Below are 15,661 nucleotides of genomic sequence, written 5' to 3' on the forward strand. Positions count from 1 at the left end.
ATAAGTTCATACGGTGGCGTCAAATTGGATGAGTTAAATTAGTTATAATATTTCACTTAATTAAAGAATAATTTACTAACAAATTATATATTAAATAAGATGTGGATCACAATGAAAATAAAGACGTGATGTGTCTTGAGTTACCAAAACAACTACCACTTAAAAAGAAGGTGAATCACAAAATTAAATTGGAGTTAGGAGCAAAATCATTTGTCTCGACATCATATAGGATGACATAGTCAGAATTCGAGAAGTTGAAGAAGCAACTCAAGAATCTGCTAGATGTTGGGTTCATCCGTTCATTGAAGGTATTTTATGACGCACCAGTCTTATTCCAAAAAAAATACAATGGTTCATTGAGACTATGTATGGACTATCGAACACTTAACAAGGTAACCATCAAGAACAAATACTCTATTTTTTTTATAGCTGATTTGTTTGATTAACTTAATAGAGCTACGTGATTCTCAAAGCTGCATTTGAGATCAGGATATCACAAAGTGGAGATTGTCGATGGTGATGAGTCTGATGTGTGTCACGAGATATGGATCATATGAGTAGTTGGTGATGTCTTTGGCTTAACCAATGCTCCTCTGACTTTTTGTACCGTGATGAACGAGATCTTTGGTCCTTATCTTGATTGGTTTGTAATGGTATATCTGGATGACATTGTTGTCTATATATAGTAATACCTTGAAAAAATATATAGAACACTTACAAACCAAAAATTCAAAATCTTGCGAGAGAATAATATATATGTAAAGAAGGAAAAGTGTTCCTTTGCAAGGGACGAAGTCCACTTTTAGGGACACAACATTAAAGATGGAACTCTCTGTATGGATCAAGGAAAGGTGAAGGCTATCTAAGAGTGGTAGCAGCCAAACAAGGTATCTGAATTGGGGTCATTCTTTGAGTTGCCTAATTACTATCTGAAGTTATCAAGGGATACTCTATCAAGGTTGCACAATTAACTGATCTTCTCAAGAAGAATCACTCTTGAAAATGGTCGAAGGATTGTTAAGTTGAAGACTACTATCACAGAAGGACCAGTACTAGCACTGCCCGACTACTCAAAAATATTTGAAGTCCACACTGGAGCTTCTGACTACATAATTGGAGGGGTTCTGATGCAAGAAGGACATCCTATTACCTTTAAGAGTCGCAATATGAATCATACAGAGAGACGATACACTGTCCAAGAGAAGGAGATGACTGCGGTGGTGCATTGTCTGAGCACTTGACATCACTACTTGTTTGGTTCATACTTCATCGTCAAGACAGACAATGTGGCTACAAGCTACTTCCAAACTCAGAAGAAGTAAAGTCCCCAAAAAAGTTAGGTGGCAAGATTTCTTGTTGAGTTTGATTTCGAATTTGAATACAAGTCAGGCAAGACTAATGTGGTAGCAGATACGCCGAGTCATAAGGCTAAGTTGGCAACCATTTCCATGGTCAAAAGAGATATTATGCATACCATCAAGGAATGATTGCATCATGATCCATTAGCCAATAAGTTGGTAGAGTTGGGTAGAGAAAGTAAGACCAAGAAATTTTGGCTAGAAGACGACCTTCTCTACACCAAAGGGAGAAGGATATATGACCCTAAGTGAAAAAATTGAAGAAGAAAGTTGGCGAGAGAATGCCATGATACCAAGTCGGCTGGTCACCAAGGTCAGCGAAGGACCTTGGCACTCATTGAATCTTTCTATTATTGGCCTCAAATGAAAGATGAAACAGAGAGCTATGTGAAGACTTGTCTTGTGTGCCAACAAGATAAGATTGAAAACAAGACATTAAGTGGGTTGTTGGAACCTATGCCTCTGCTATAGCGAGTGTGAAAAAGTGTGCCTTTAGATTTCATCCATGCCTTACTAAAGTCTGAAGGGTTTGGATCTATCCTCATGGTAGTGGATCAATTTTTGAAGTATACTACTTTTATACCTACTCTTACTAATTGTACTGTAGAGAAAGTAGTACGACTATTCTTCAAGAATGTGGTGAAATACTAAAAATTACCTAAGAGTATCATCAATGATCAAGATCCACGCTTCACAGGACAACTATGGACAGAGTTGTTCAAACTTCTTGGATCGGAACTTCACTTCTCGACAAGCTTGACGAATGAATTTTTGCCGGTATAGAAATTATCAAATGATCAATCGTAGTATAGTCTAAACCGACGCAAAATCCTTCATCAAACAAATCTACAATCTATATCCGAGAGTACTAGTCCCCCGAGTCGTTCTCCCTTGGAATTGCCAAAGTGTGCATCTTATTGATTTAGCAAGCCTTGTTGGAATTCTTTGAAGGTTTTAGCAAGTAATGAGAAACAAACAATCAATTATCAAAAGACTTGGCTTAGGGTTGGCATTGGAAATTCTATCCTTATAGTCCATACAATGTTGATACAATTAGGCCTTGCTTCATTTAGTTATCCCCAAGGTATAGAGGAAGGTCAAATGAAAGTAATCAACTTGAGTCACAAGTCCTAGCTTCACCTTATGGGAATATAGCTTTAGTGCACTCCAAGCCAACTAGCAATCCCTAATTCCAAATCAACTATTGATACACTATTCAACTTCTTCCAAAGACCAAACCCTATGCCAAGTGTGAGAATTCTACTCCATAGCTAGTGTTGTCATTTTATCAAACATGTGATGAGCAAGAAGGAAAGTCATAGTAAAATGGGAAGAAAAGTCAAATTGAAAGTATTGCAACACAAAGATCTAACAACAAGTCTCAAAGAGTAGCAATGAAAATCCAAAATAGAGATGAAATCCAAAATTACAAAGTTGAATTCTAGATCTATGAGAATTGATCAATTGTATCTACTACTTGAAATTGGAGAAGAAAATCTATGACATGAACAAAGTGGAGTGAGAATTGTAGTGGATCTCACCAAAAAGTCATTGAAAATTCAGAAATTAGATGAGGATGAACCCTAGTGAAGCTTGGAATCTCCCTCTTCTTCTCCCAAAAAGTGTAACTAACTCTCTCTTCTCTCCAAAAAAAGGAAAAATATCTAGATCTAGAAGAAATGAACTAAAGTGTCCTTAACCCTTGTTCCTTTGGTCTTCTTAAGCTTTTCCCGCCAAGGTGTTTCTCCAAGAGTGGAATCCTTAACTGCCTTCACGCCTAAGTCACGTGACTTCTTAAAAATCATATTCGCAAATCGGCGCGCACGCGCAAGGCACGCGCACGCGCCGTTGAGACGTCTTGTAATGTGCGCGGAGGCGTGATGTACGCGTGCGCGCCCATGAAGATCCTGGCTTAGCCGCTTCTCAAGCCGGCTCTTGGCTTTGGCTCCACGTTGCCCTATCCGCGCGGGCGCGCAAGGTGCGCGCACGCGCCCATGTGGAAATCTCCAAAGCTTAATCCTCATGCTTCCTTCCTTTGTACCCGTCTTCCTTCTTCTTTTTCGGTCCATTCCTACTCTATATCCTGAAACCACTTAACACACAAGTCACGGCATCGAATGGCATCAAGAGAAGATTAGAAATGTATCTATTTTAGTGCGAAATAAGCATGTTTTCATTCATGAGGCGAAACTAGGAAAGGAATGCAAAATCTTGTATTTTCATATAGAAAGTGTGTGGAATCATTGATAAAACCCCTGAAATCAGCACAAGATAAACCCTCAAGTTGGGGTTTGTCAACCTCCCCACACTTAGATCCTAGCATGTCCTCATGCTTAGAGAAATGCAAAGGAACACAGAAGACCGAGGGATTGCAAAAGTATAAGACTCATGAAGTGCAACCTACTTATATGCACTGCAACTATGACTAGTGCCACTATCCACTTGGTTGGGAACAAATTAGCCTTCTTAGGACATATGCGAACACATGGGGTACAATGATGGTCAAAGCATAGGATTTGCCACTTTCTAAGCATCAAATGCAATATGTGCAACCTTGCATGAGGAATGCTCGCGAGAGCCGGGAATCAAAGGATTGAGCATCGAACCCTCGTCGGAAGTGTTTGCACTCTAATCACTCGGTGTTTGGGGTTTATTCTCTCGATTCTCCCCTAATCATGCTTTCCAAGATTTGTTTTTCATCTAACAATCAACAGTTATTCAGTGCATACATACAATTATCATGAGGTCTTTTCCTAGGTTGTAATGGGGTTAGGGTCAAGGTAGGGTCGTATATGGCTAGTGGACTTAGGATTTGAATCTTTGATTAACTTGAACTTTTCCCACCTAACCTATATAATGACCTATACAATTAAGTGCTAACCTAACTACCCATTCCTCACTTTTCCACATACTCATGCATTTTCTTTTCGTTTCACTGTACTTATGCATTGATTCCTCTTGAGCTTCACTTTGGGGCATTTTGTCCCCTTTTCATTATTTTTCCTCTTTCCTTTTTTTTTTCTTTCTTTTTTTTTTCTATATTTTATTATTATTATTTTTTTTTCATATTGTTTTTTTTTTCTCAATTTTTTTTTCTATATACAAGAACGTCAATGCATGAGGTTTTACATTTGATCAATACATGAGTATGTACCCAATTCCCAATAATTTCAATAATAATACAAAATACCCTCTTATTCACCCAATGTCCCAAGGTTCCCACACTTGAATGATACTCACACACTAGCCTAAGCTAATCAAAGATCCAAATAAGGACTTTTATTGTTTTCCGCTTAAAGGCTTGTAATGTGCTAAATTAAGAACAAAGTGGGTTGATCGTAGGCTCAAGTTTGGCTAACAAAGGAAGATAGAAGGTAAGGCCGTTTGGGTGAGTGAGCTAATGAAATGATGGCCTCAATCATATAAATGCATGAATACACCAAATAATGGACATAAAGAGTCAAACAAATCAAAGATCACAATCATAGAAGGAGGATAATGCACACAAGAAGGAAAAATAAGTGGTTATAAGATGTAACCACACCATTAGGCTCAAATCTCACAAGCTTGTGTTCTTAGCTCAAAACCATGTTCCAAGATATAATTCTTCATGCAACTTTGGCATCAAAGCATTTAAAATTTGCAATGCCATGGTTGCCCCAAAGTGTTGGTTTCCTAAGAGGGAATTTCATTGTTCCAACCAAGCAGGCTTATCATGCGAATGGTGCCAACTAAGACCTAATCATGCAACCTATCCTACTAAAACCTAATCATGCAACCTATCCTAATTTATTCAGATTTATTCAGATGTTACCTACGGAGATCGGTCGGCCAACCTCCCCACACTTAAAATTTAGCACGGTCCTCCGTGCTAGAGGTTAGGCGCGCTGGTTGATTGAGCTCCAAGTGTGCCACATCTCCAATGCCATTGCTATCTCCGCTTGAAGTTGCGGTGGAGGTGGAGATATCGGGTTCCTCCATTGGTGGGGTGATCATGCTTAGAAGCCTCTTCACATGAGCATAGCGGCGTTGGTTACGCCTCTCATAACGGTCTAATTTGTTGTGAAGGTCTTCAAGGCGTTGGGCGGCCGATTTTTGTGATGTAGATGAAGTGGTAGCGTGGCCAGTTGGTGTGGGTAGTTCAATGTCCTTGGTGACTTCCGGAGGCTTGAGGCATCTCTTGGTCGGAATGATATCACCATCGACCGGTATTGAGGTTCGCCTATCTTTAGTCTCCCGGTTGACGCCGGCTTTCGCAACTAATGCCGTCACTAAAGCGGGGAATGGTAGATTTCCCTTGGCATGAATGCGCCCCATGGATTGGCGGATGGCATGCGGAACGTTGACCGGTTTCTCGGTTAAGATGCACCATATCAATAAGGCAAGCTCGGCGGTGATGGATGACCCATGTGTGCTCGGGAGCACGTAGTGAGCTAGAATTTGGGCCCAAGCCGTGGCTTCTTGAGTGAGGTGGCGGACATCTAAACCCTTGGGTCTTCGCTTTATGGTCCCCCGAATCCAAAATGCGTCGGGTAAAGCAATGACGCGGAGGATCGCGCTCCAATCGAATGCGCGGTCAACGCATGTAGCCAAGACTTCTTGGTAGGCGTCATATGCATCCGTTGACGGTGCAATCCCAAGGACTTCTCGGATGGCTTCCACTGTGACCGACACTTGTTTTCGGCGCACAAATATGGATGTGAGATGAGGTGAGTGGAAGTTGGAGTAGAATTCCACCACCCAAGAGAGATTGGCCTCCGTTGGTTGCCTCAAGAGGAACCTCCATTGCCTCCGGTCAATTTGTGGCATCACAATCGGACTGAGGTGAGCCGGTAAGACTAGGAGGGGTTCCGGATGGTAATTCCTTTCAATCATTCTGGAGTAAAAAAGTTCGCAGTAACGGTTGGGAAACTTGTTTGAATCCTTAGGAGGGTAGTCCTTCTCTAGAACGTCAACGGGGCCCTTGGTCTTCTTCAAGAGGGGCCTGGCCGTTAGTTCTTGGCGCGCTTTATTGGAAGCTGGCTTCTTGGGGCCTTTCCCGTTGTCCTTTTTTATGACCATCCTGTGGAAGCAAGAAAGGAAAAATATCAAACCCAAAGAAGTGGAGATACATGAGCTCTATGTAATGAAAGTTATGCCATAGAATATGGGTATCTTCGTTACATGACAGCTGCAACACGTAACTAGGATAATGTGTGAAGAGCAAGATAAATAATTTTCATGTGGTGCAAGGGTAGTTTAAGCATGCAAGGAAGAGGCATGAGAAGCACACACCCTTAGGGACCATAAATGGGGATGAATGGTTTGTGGAAAGTGGGGATGCACTCAAAAGTGATTGGTTGAGAGGCAAGGGAGTCACAATAAGTCCAAAATTCAAGTGTGCCTCTCATCGAACACTTGGTGTGCATCCCTCAAGTAATATGTGATTATGTGAAAATGAGAGCAATGTAACTTTCCACAATCCATTATTAATGATTATAATGCATATTGAGTGCAAGAGAAGTAAGCAACACTATTCATCTACTCATGTAAGTGAGTTTGGGGCCTAGATGCCCATGAAGAATGGGATTGAAAGAGAGGGGAGAGCAAAGACATCCCAAAGGAGTAACTAGAGAAAGAAGAGAGAAAGAGAGAAGAAGAAAAAAAAAGAGAAGAAGGAAGCTACCTAAAAGATGGTGCAACTAAATGAATAAGAACTACAAGAGATTAATGGACTAAGAGGGGGCCTAGGGTAGTACCTTGTGAGATGGAGAAGGATATGGGAGAAGAAGAGAAGTGGGATGAGAATGAAGGGGTGAGTGTGCCCTTCTTAAAGGTGGCGTCGATCACCGGCGCGTACGCGCGCGGTGCGCGCTCGCGCAGGGAGTAAGGTGACTAGGGGCGCGCGCGCGCGCACATGTCGCGTGCGCGTCCATGCGCTTGGGCTGGGGGCACAGGAGAGGCACAGGGGTGGCATAACTCTCTGGACGAAGTACCAGAGATTGCTTTAGCGTGTGTTGGCGCGCGCGCGCACAGTGCGCGTACGCGTCCGCGTGGTTGTGCCCCAGGCACGAGAGGGGCCTGGAGGGGGCTCAACTCTCTGTGAAATGGCCCAGAGAGGAGTGCAGAGTGAAAGGGCGCGTGCGAGGCTGTGGCGCGCGCGCGCATTCCGTGCTCGCTTTGTATGGACGCGTGCGCGCCAGGTGCGCGCACGCGGCAAGGGTGCTGGGCTGGTGGCTTAGTGTAGGCTTGAGAGAGGCTTAACTCTCTGTAGAATGTACTAGGGGGGCAGCAAGGCAATCGGCGCGGACGCGCACAGTGCGCTTGCGCGCCGATTGGCAGATTTTGCCCATGTGCGCGGACGCGCCATGTGCGCGCACGCGCAGAGGGGTGGGTTTTTCTAAATTTACAAGTGGTTACACCATTTTTGACATTTCAAACCCCCCCTCCATACAGCCACTTAAGCACTATAGCAAATGAAGTCAACAAATGAAGGGGAGTTGTCATTAAAATCTAGCTAACAAACATGAAGTCAAGTGTCTATGTACAAGTCTCAAAGGAAGATCTTACCATGGTGGGGTGTCTCCCACCTAGCACTTTTGTTTAACGTCCTTAAGTTGGACTTTCAGCAGCTTATAGTGTTTATTCAAGAGTTGCATCCCTCAAGAGGAACACTTCAAATTCCTTGGCGTTCTTTCTTTGCTCACCATGATACAATTTGAGACGGTGCCCGTTTACCTTGAAGATGTCCGGGCTTGATGGGTGGCGCAAGTGGTAGACTCCATAAGGTTCTACTTTCTCCACTTGGTAGGGCCCATCCCACCTTGATCTAAGCTTTCCGGGTAGTAATCTCAACCTTGAATTGTAGAGAAGGACTAGGTCACCGGGTTGGAATTCTCTTCTCCTAATGTTCTTGTCATGGATGGCTTTCAACTTTTCCTTATAGAGTCTAGAGTTGTCGTAAGCTTCCAATCTCATACATTCTAATTCCGCCAATTGAAGCTTTCTCTCTACACCGGCCCCACCCAAGCTCATATTACACTCCTTTACGGCCCAATAAGCTTTGTGTTCAATCTCCACCGGTAAGTGACATGCTTTACCATATACAAGCCGGAAGGGGCTCATGCCAATGGGTGTCTTGTAAGCCGTTCGATAGGCCCACAGTGCATTGGGGAGTTTGATGCTCCAATCTTTCCTATTCGGCTTTACAATCCTTTCTAACACATGCTTGATTTCCCGGTTAGAGACTTCGGCTTGGCCGTTTGTCTGAGGGTGGTAAGCCGTGGCGACTTTGTGGATGATGCCATATTTTCTCATGAGGCCGTCTATTCTTTTGTTGCAAAAGTGGGATCCTTGGTCACTTATGATTGCTCTTGGGGCGCCAAAGCGACAAATGATATTGTTCCTCACAAAAGAATACACAACATTAGCGTCATCCGTTCGGGTGGGGATTGCCTCCACCCATTTTGACACATAATCGACGGCTAGCAAGATGTAGAGAAAGCCATTGGAATTTGGAAATGGTCCCATGAAGTCGATTCTCCATACGTCAAAGATTTCGCAAAAAAGCATATTTTGTTGGGGAATTTCGTCCTTCTTGGAAATATCTCCAAACCTAATACATTGGGGACAAGATTTGCAATAGAGAGAAGCATCTTTGAGAAGAGTTGGCCACCAAAATCCGCAATCAAGGATTTTTCTTGCCGTTCTTTGGGGTCCGTAGTGACCACCTCCTTCGGAAGCATGGCAAGCGTCCAAGATTGCTTGGAATTCGGTTTGAGGTATGCATCGTCGCACTATTTCCTCCGCTCCACACCTCCACAAGTAGGGGTCATCCCAAATATAGTATTTGGATTCGCTTTTCAGCTTATCCTTTTTGTGTTTGTTGAGATTGGGAGGAAAAGTGCGTGAAACCAAATAGTTTGCTATTGGGGCATACCAAGGAACCACTTCCGAGATTGCATGCAAAGCATCTAAAGGAAAGGAATCATTGATAGGAGTGGTGTCGCCTTTTGTGTGTTCGAGGCGACTTAAATGGTCCGCCACTAGGTTTTGGGCACCGCTCCTATCTTTGATTTCCAAGTCAAATTCTTGTAATAAGAGCACCCAACGAATTAATCGCGGTTTTGATTCCTTTTTTGCCAACAAGTACTTTAGTGCCGCGTGATTCGAATACACTACTACCTTGGAACCAAGAAGGTAGGCTCGGAACTTGTCCAAAGCAAAAACAATAGCCAAGAGTTCCTTTTCGGTAGTAGTGTAGTTGGATTGGGCTCCGTCTAATGTTTTGGAAGCATAAGCTATGACATAGGGAGTCTTACCCTCGCGTTGGGCTAACGCGGCTCCTATCGCATAATTCGAAGCATCACACATGATTTCAAAGGGTTGAGTCCAATTGGGTCCTCGTACAATAGGGGCTTGTGTCAATGCTACCTTGAGTGTGTCATATGCTTCCATACACTCCTTGCTCATCTCAAATTCAGTGTCTTTTTGTAGTAATCGAGAGAGAGGTAAGGCCACCTTGCTAAAGTCCTTGATGAATTTCCGGTAGAATCCTGCATGTCCAAGAAAAGAACGGACTTCCCTCTCGGAGGAGGGGTAAGGTAAACTGGATATGACATTTATCTTTGCCGGATCTACGGAGATGCCTTCCTTTGATACTATGTGTCCCAAAACAATGCCTTGTTTGACCATGAAATGACATTTTTCAAAATTTAGGACAAGGTTTGTTTTGGTGCATCTTTCTAAGACTTTTTCAAGGTTTCCTAAGCAATGCTCAAATGACTCACCATACACACTAAAATCATCCATGAAAACTTCCATCGATTGCTCTAGAAAGTCCGCAAATAGGCTCATCATGCATCTTTGAAACGTTGCCGGTGCATTACATAGGCCAAATGGCATACGCTTGTAAGCATACGTTCCAAAGGGGCAAGTAAATGTGGTTTTTTCTTGGTCTTCTAGAGCAATATGAATTTGGAAGTATCCGGAGTAGCCATCAAGAAAACAATAATATGATTTACCGGCTAACCGATCAAGCATTTGATCGATAAATGGTAGTGGAAAGTGATCTTTTCTTGTGGCCGCGTTCAATCTTCGGTAGTCTATGCATACTCTCCAAGAATTCTGCACTCTTGTTGCTATAAGTTCACCACTTTCGTTTTTGATTGTTGTCACTCCGGACTTCTTTGGCACTACTTGGACCGGGCTTACCCATTCACTATCCGAGATAGGATAGATGATGTCCGCTTCAAGTAGCTTAGTGACTTCTTTCTTTACCACCTCAAGAATGGTTGGGTTAAGTCTCCTTTGAGGTTGTCGGACCGGTCTTGCTCCTTCTTCAAGAAATATGCGGTGCTCGCATACTTGGGGGCTTATTCCCACTAGATCCGCCAAACTCCACCTAATTGCCCTTTTGTTTTTCCTCAATACATTCAGCAATTTTTCTTCTTGTTGAGGAGTTAACTCTTGTGCAATTATCACGGGTAGCTTTTGGGCTTCATCAAGGTATGAATACCTTAAGTGAGGTGGTAGTGGCTTCAATTCCATCTTCTTGTCATTCCTTGAAGTTTGAGTTTCCGGAATGGTTTGTATGGTGTGTGGTGTTTAGTTCGCTCGACTCTTCATTTGCTTCTTTGACCATGCACTTCTCATCTAATCTTGCAAGATGCACTTCGGCTACTATGTTATCGATTGGGTCACACCGAAATAGAGAGTGGTTCTCCGGTGGATGCTTCATTGCTTCTTCTAGGCTAAAGCTTACAATTCTCCCATCTATTTCAAATGAGTAGTTCCCCGAGTAAGCATCAAGCTTGAATCTAGAAGTCCTCAAGAATGACCTTCCAAGTAGGATAGATGATGCTCTCTCGGTTTCGCTTGACGGCATTTCAAGGACATAGAAGTCAATCGGAAACACCAACCCTTTTATATTCACCAATACATCTTCCGCAACACCCGCTACGGTTATTATGCTTTTATCCGCTAGGACAAATCTTGCCGTCGACCTTTTTAGTGGGGGCAAGTTCAATACCCGATAAACGGAGAGCGGCATGATGCTAACACATGCTCCGAGGTCACACATACAATCTCTAAATTGAACTCCATTGACGGTGCAAGTGACCATACAAGGGCCCGGGTCATCACACTTCTCCGGTAATGTTCCCATCAAAGCGGAAATAGAACTCCCCAATGGGATGGTTTCCAATTCAAGAATTCTATCCTTGTTTATGCATAAATCCTTGAGGAATTTGGCATATCTAGGAACTTGATGGATGGCATCAAAGAGGGGGATGGTTACCTCAACTTTCTTGAACATTTCTACCATTTTGGGGTCAAGTTCTATGCGCTTTTTAGCCTTCTTTGCAAGTGTTGGAAATGGAAGTGGTTGAGCAATTTCTTCTTCCAAGGTTCTTTTGGCCTTGGTTGTCTCCCTTGTTGGTTGGGCTTCATCCTCAACTATGGCTTGTGGTGTCTCCTCTTCCACTACCTCTTCTATATCTATTCTCTCTTCCTCTTGGGCGGTTGTGATAGGACTTGGGTCCTTTGCTTCCTTCTCTTTTAGTTGTGTACCGGATCTAAGGGTGATGGCATTGATGCCCCCTTTTGGATTTGGTTGAGGTTGAGAGGGAATGACACTTTGGATTGGGGGTTGAGGAGTGGGGGTCGATGGTGTGTCCATGCGTGCAAGAAGAGCTTGTAATGTGGAGGTGAGGCCGGTGAGGCCGGAAGCAAGTGTGTTTTGTAATTCCTTTTGGCCTTGGATGATGGTCCGGAGTGTTTCATCTTGGTTGGAGGGGGTGGTTGCATATGTGAGTTGAGGAGCTTGTGATTGGTTGGGTGGTGGTCTTTGATGTGGTGGTTGATATGTTTGGTAGTTTCTTTGTGGGTTTTGTTGATTGTATGGTTGATTTTGTAAGTTGTATGGTCGGTTTTGTGAGAAATTTTGCGAGTTGTTATTCCATCTTTGACCTCCTCCATTGTTGTTGTTGTCCCTATTTGCTTGTTGATGATTGTCTTTCCAATTTTGATTATTGTGTCCACTTCCTTGGTTGTAGCCTCCTCCTTGATAAGGGTGCCCTTGGTTAGGATTACCTCCTTGGTAGTACCCTTGATTAGGGCGGTCATAGAAATTATGGGTGGCCGCCAAAGTGTTGTCTTCTTGAAGGTTTGGGCACTCATCCGTGTAGTGAGAGTAGCAAGAGCAAATGCCACATACTCTTTGAGGGACCAATTATTGTTGGTTGTGTTGTTGAGATGGTGGAGGGTGTTGTTGATATGATTGAGGTTGTTGTGGTTGTTGTTGGTTCAATTGGAGTTGCCTCAAGACGGATGTTATCTCATTCAAGGATTGAGTTAGAGCGGTGGCTTCACTACTAGTTGATACCTCGTTCACGGTCCTTGGACGGTTGACTCTTCGCCTCATATGTTGATTGGATTCGGCTAAGTCAATGATAAGTTGCCATGCCTCCTCCGCGGTTTTATATTTGGACAAAGAGCCATTGCTAGAAGTGTCCAAGAGGGTTCTATCTTGCTCTCGCATCCCTTGACATATGTATCCAAGCAATACTTGAGTGTCGAGCATGTGATTAGGACATGCATCTAGTAATTTGCGAAACCGTTCCCAATACTCATAGAGTGGTTCCGTCTCACCTTGCACAATACAAGACATTTCCTTCCTTAGCCTATCCATCTTTTCCGGGGGCAAGAATTTATCCAAGAACCCCCTTCTAAGTAGGTCCCAATCGGAGGTAACTTCACTAGAGAGAGTGTAGAACCATTCTTTAGCCTTGTCCTCAAGAGAGAAAGGGAAAGCAAACAACCATATAGCAACTTCATCGGACCCTTCCCGTCTAGTAGTCGAGCATATGCGATGGAAGTCCTTGAGATGTCGAATAGGGTCTTGTGCGGGAAGTCCGTGAAACTTGGGTAGGAGGTTGATCAAAGCGGTCTTCAATTCAAAGTTCGCATTCAAATTGGGGTGAGTTACATGAAGGGGTTGAAGGACATAATCCGGTGCACCCGCTTCCTTGATGGTAACTCTCCTTGGAGCGTCCATGGTATTAGTACCTAAAACAAAAGAAGAATTGTTAGTGAGATTGATGGGAGTATGATTAATGCCTTCTTTGAGTGACGGTTCAATGTTCACTTGTAGTAAGGTGGTTGAGGTGGTGAAAACCTCTTCACCCTTTCCAAATCTTAGCCACCTCCGAGCTTGTCTAATATGAAACAAAGTTCGTTCTATTTCCGGATCAAAAGGGGCTAAGCTCGGATTCGGTTGTGAACGCGTCATGCAATGAAGGAGAAATGGAATTCATTGTAATGATGAGGAGTTAGTCAATTGAGCAATTTACAATGAAGTGCAACTATGTACATATATACATGCTTAATCCAAAACAATAACATGGCACACTAAGCATTTCCCCGGCAACGGCGCCATTTTGACGAATGAATTTTTGCCGGTATAGAAATTATCAAATGATCAATCGTAGTATAGTCTAAACCGACGCAAAATCCTTCATCAAACAAATCTACAATCTATATCCGAGAGTACTAGTCCCCCGAGTCGTTCTCCCTTGGAATTGCCAAAGTGTGCATCTTATTGATTTAGCAAGCCTTGTTGGAATTCTTTGAAGGTTTTAGCAAGTAATGAGAAACAAACAATCAATTATCAAAAGACTTGGCTTAGGGTTGGCATTGGAAATTCTATCCTTATAGTCCATACAATGTTGATACAATTAGGCCTTGCTTCATTTAGTTATCCCCTAGGTATAGAGGAAGGTCAAATGAAAGTAATCAACTTGAGTCACAAGTCCTAGCTTCACCTTATGGGAATCTAGCTTTAGTGCACTCCAAGCCAACTAGCAATCCCTAATTCCAAATCAACTATTGATACACTATTCAACTTCTTCCAAAGACCAAACCCTATGCCAAGTGTGAGAATTCTACTCCATAGCTAGTGTTGTCATTTTATCAAACATGTGATGAGCAAGAAGGAAAGTCATAGTAAAATGGGAAGAAAAGTCAAATTGAAAGTATTGCAACACAAAGATCTAACAACAAGTCTCAAAGAGTAGCAATGAAAATCCAAAATAGAGATGAAATCCAAAATTACAAAGTTGAATTCTAGATCTATGAGAATTGATCAATTGTATCTACTACTTGAAATTGGAGAAGAAAATCTATGACATGAACAAAGTGGAGTGAGAATTGTAGTGGATCTCACCAAAAAGTCATTGAAAATTCAGAAATTAGATGAGGATGAACCCTAGTGAAGCTTGGAATCTCCCTCTTCTTCTCCCAAAAAGTGTAACTAACTCTCTCTTCTCTCCAAAAAAAGGAAAAATATCTAGATCTAGAAGAAATGAACTAAAGTGTCCTTAACCCTTGTTCCTTTGGTCTTCTTAAGCTTTTCCCGCCAAGGTGTTTCTCCAAGAGTGGAATCCTTAACTGCCTTCACGCCTAAGTCACGTGACTTCTTAAAAATCATATTCGCAAATCGGCGCGCACGCGCAAGGCACGCGCACGCGCCGTTGAGACGTCTTGTAATGTGCGCGGAGGCGTGATGTACGCGTGCGCGCCCATGAAGATCCTGGCTTAGCCGCTTCTCAAGCCGGCTCTTGGCTTTGGCTCCACGTTGCCCTATCCGCGCGGGCGCGCAAGGTGCGCGCACGCGCCCATGTGGAAATCTCCAAAGCTTAATCCTCATGCTTCCTTCCTTTGTACCCGTCTTCCTTCTTCTTTTTCGGTCCATTCCTACTCTATATCCTGAAACCACTTAACACACAAGTCACGGCATCGAATGGCATCAAGAGAAGATTAGAAATGTATCTATTTTAGTGCGAAATAAGCATGTTTTCATTCATGAGGCGAAACTAGGAAAGGAATGCAAAATCTTGTATTTTCATATAGAAAGTGTGTGGAATCATTGATAAAACCCCTGAAATCAGCACAAGATAAACCCTCAAGTTGGGGTTTGTCAAAGCTTCCATCCTCAAACTGACAGGCAGATGGAGAGAGTGAATGCCTTACTCAAATGTTAGTTGAGGCATATCAAAAGGATTGGATAAAACTCCTAGACATTGCCCAGTTCTCATACAATATACAAAGAAGTGAGTCCACAGAAAAGAGTCTGTTCGAGATTGTGACTGAACAACAACCGCTTACACCACATTCTCTTTCCTCCTCTTATTCAGGAAAGAGCCCTGGAGCTTATCATATGATTAAGTCTTGGAAAGAACAAGCAGATTTCACTCGTTCTTACCTCGACAAAGCTACAAAGAGGATAAAGAAATGGGCAGATAAGAAGAGGAGGCATGCAAGCTATC

Source organism: Arachis hypogaea, chromosome 16 (assembly GCF_003086295.3).
Source record: "Arachis hypogaea cultivar Tifrunner chromosome 16, arahy.Tifrunner.gnm2.J5K5, whole genome shotgun sequence".
Classification (NCBI taxonomy): Eukaryota; Viridiplantae; Streptophyta; class Magnoliopsida; order Fabales; family Fabaceae; genus Arachis; species Arachis hypogaea.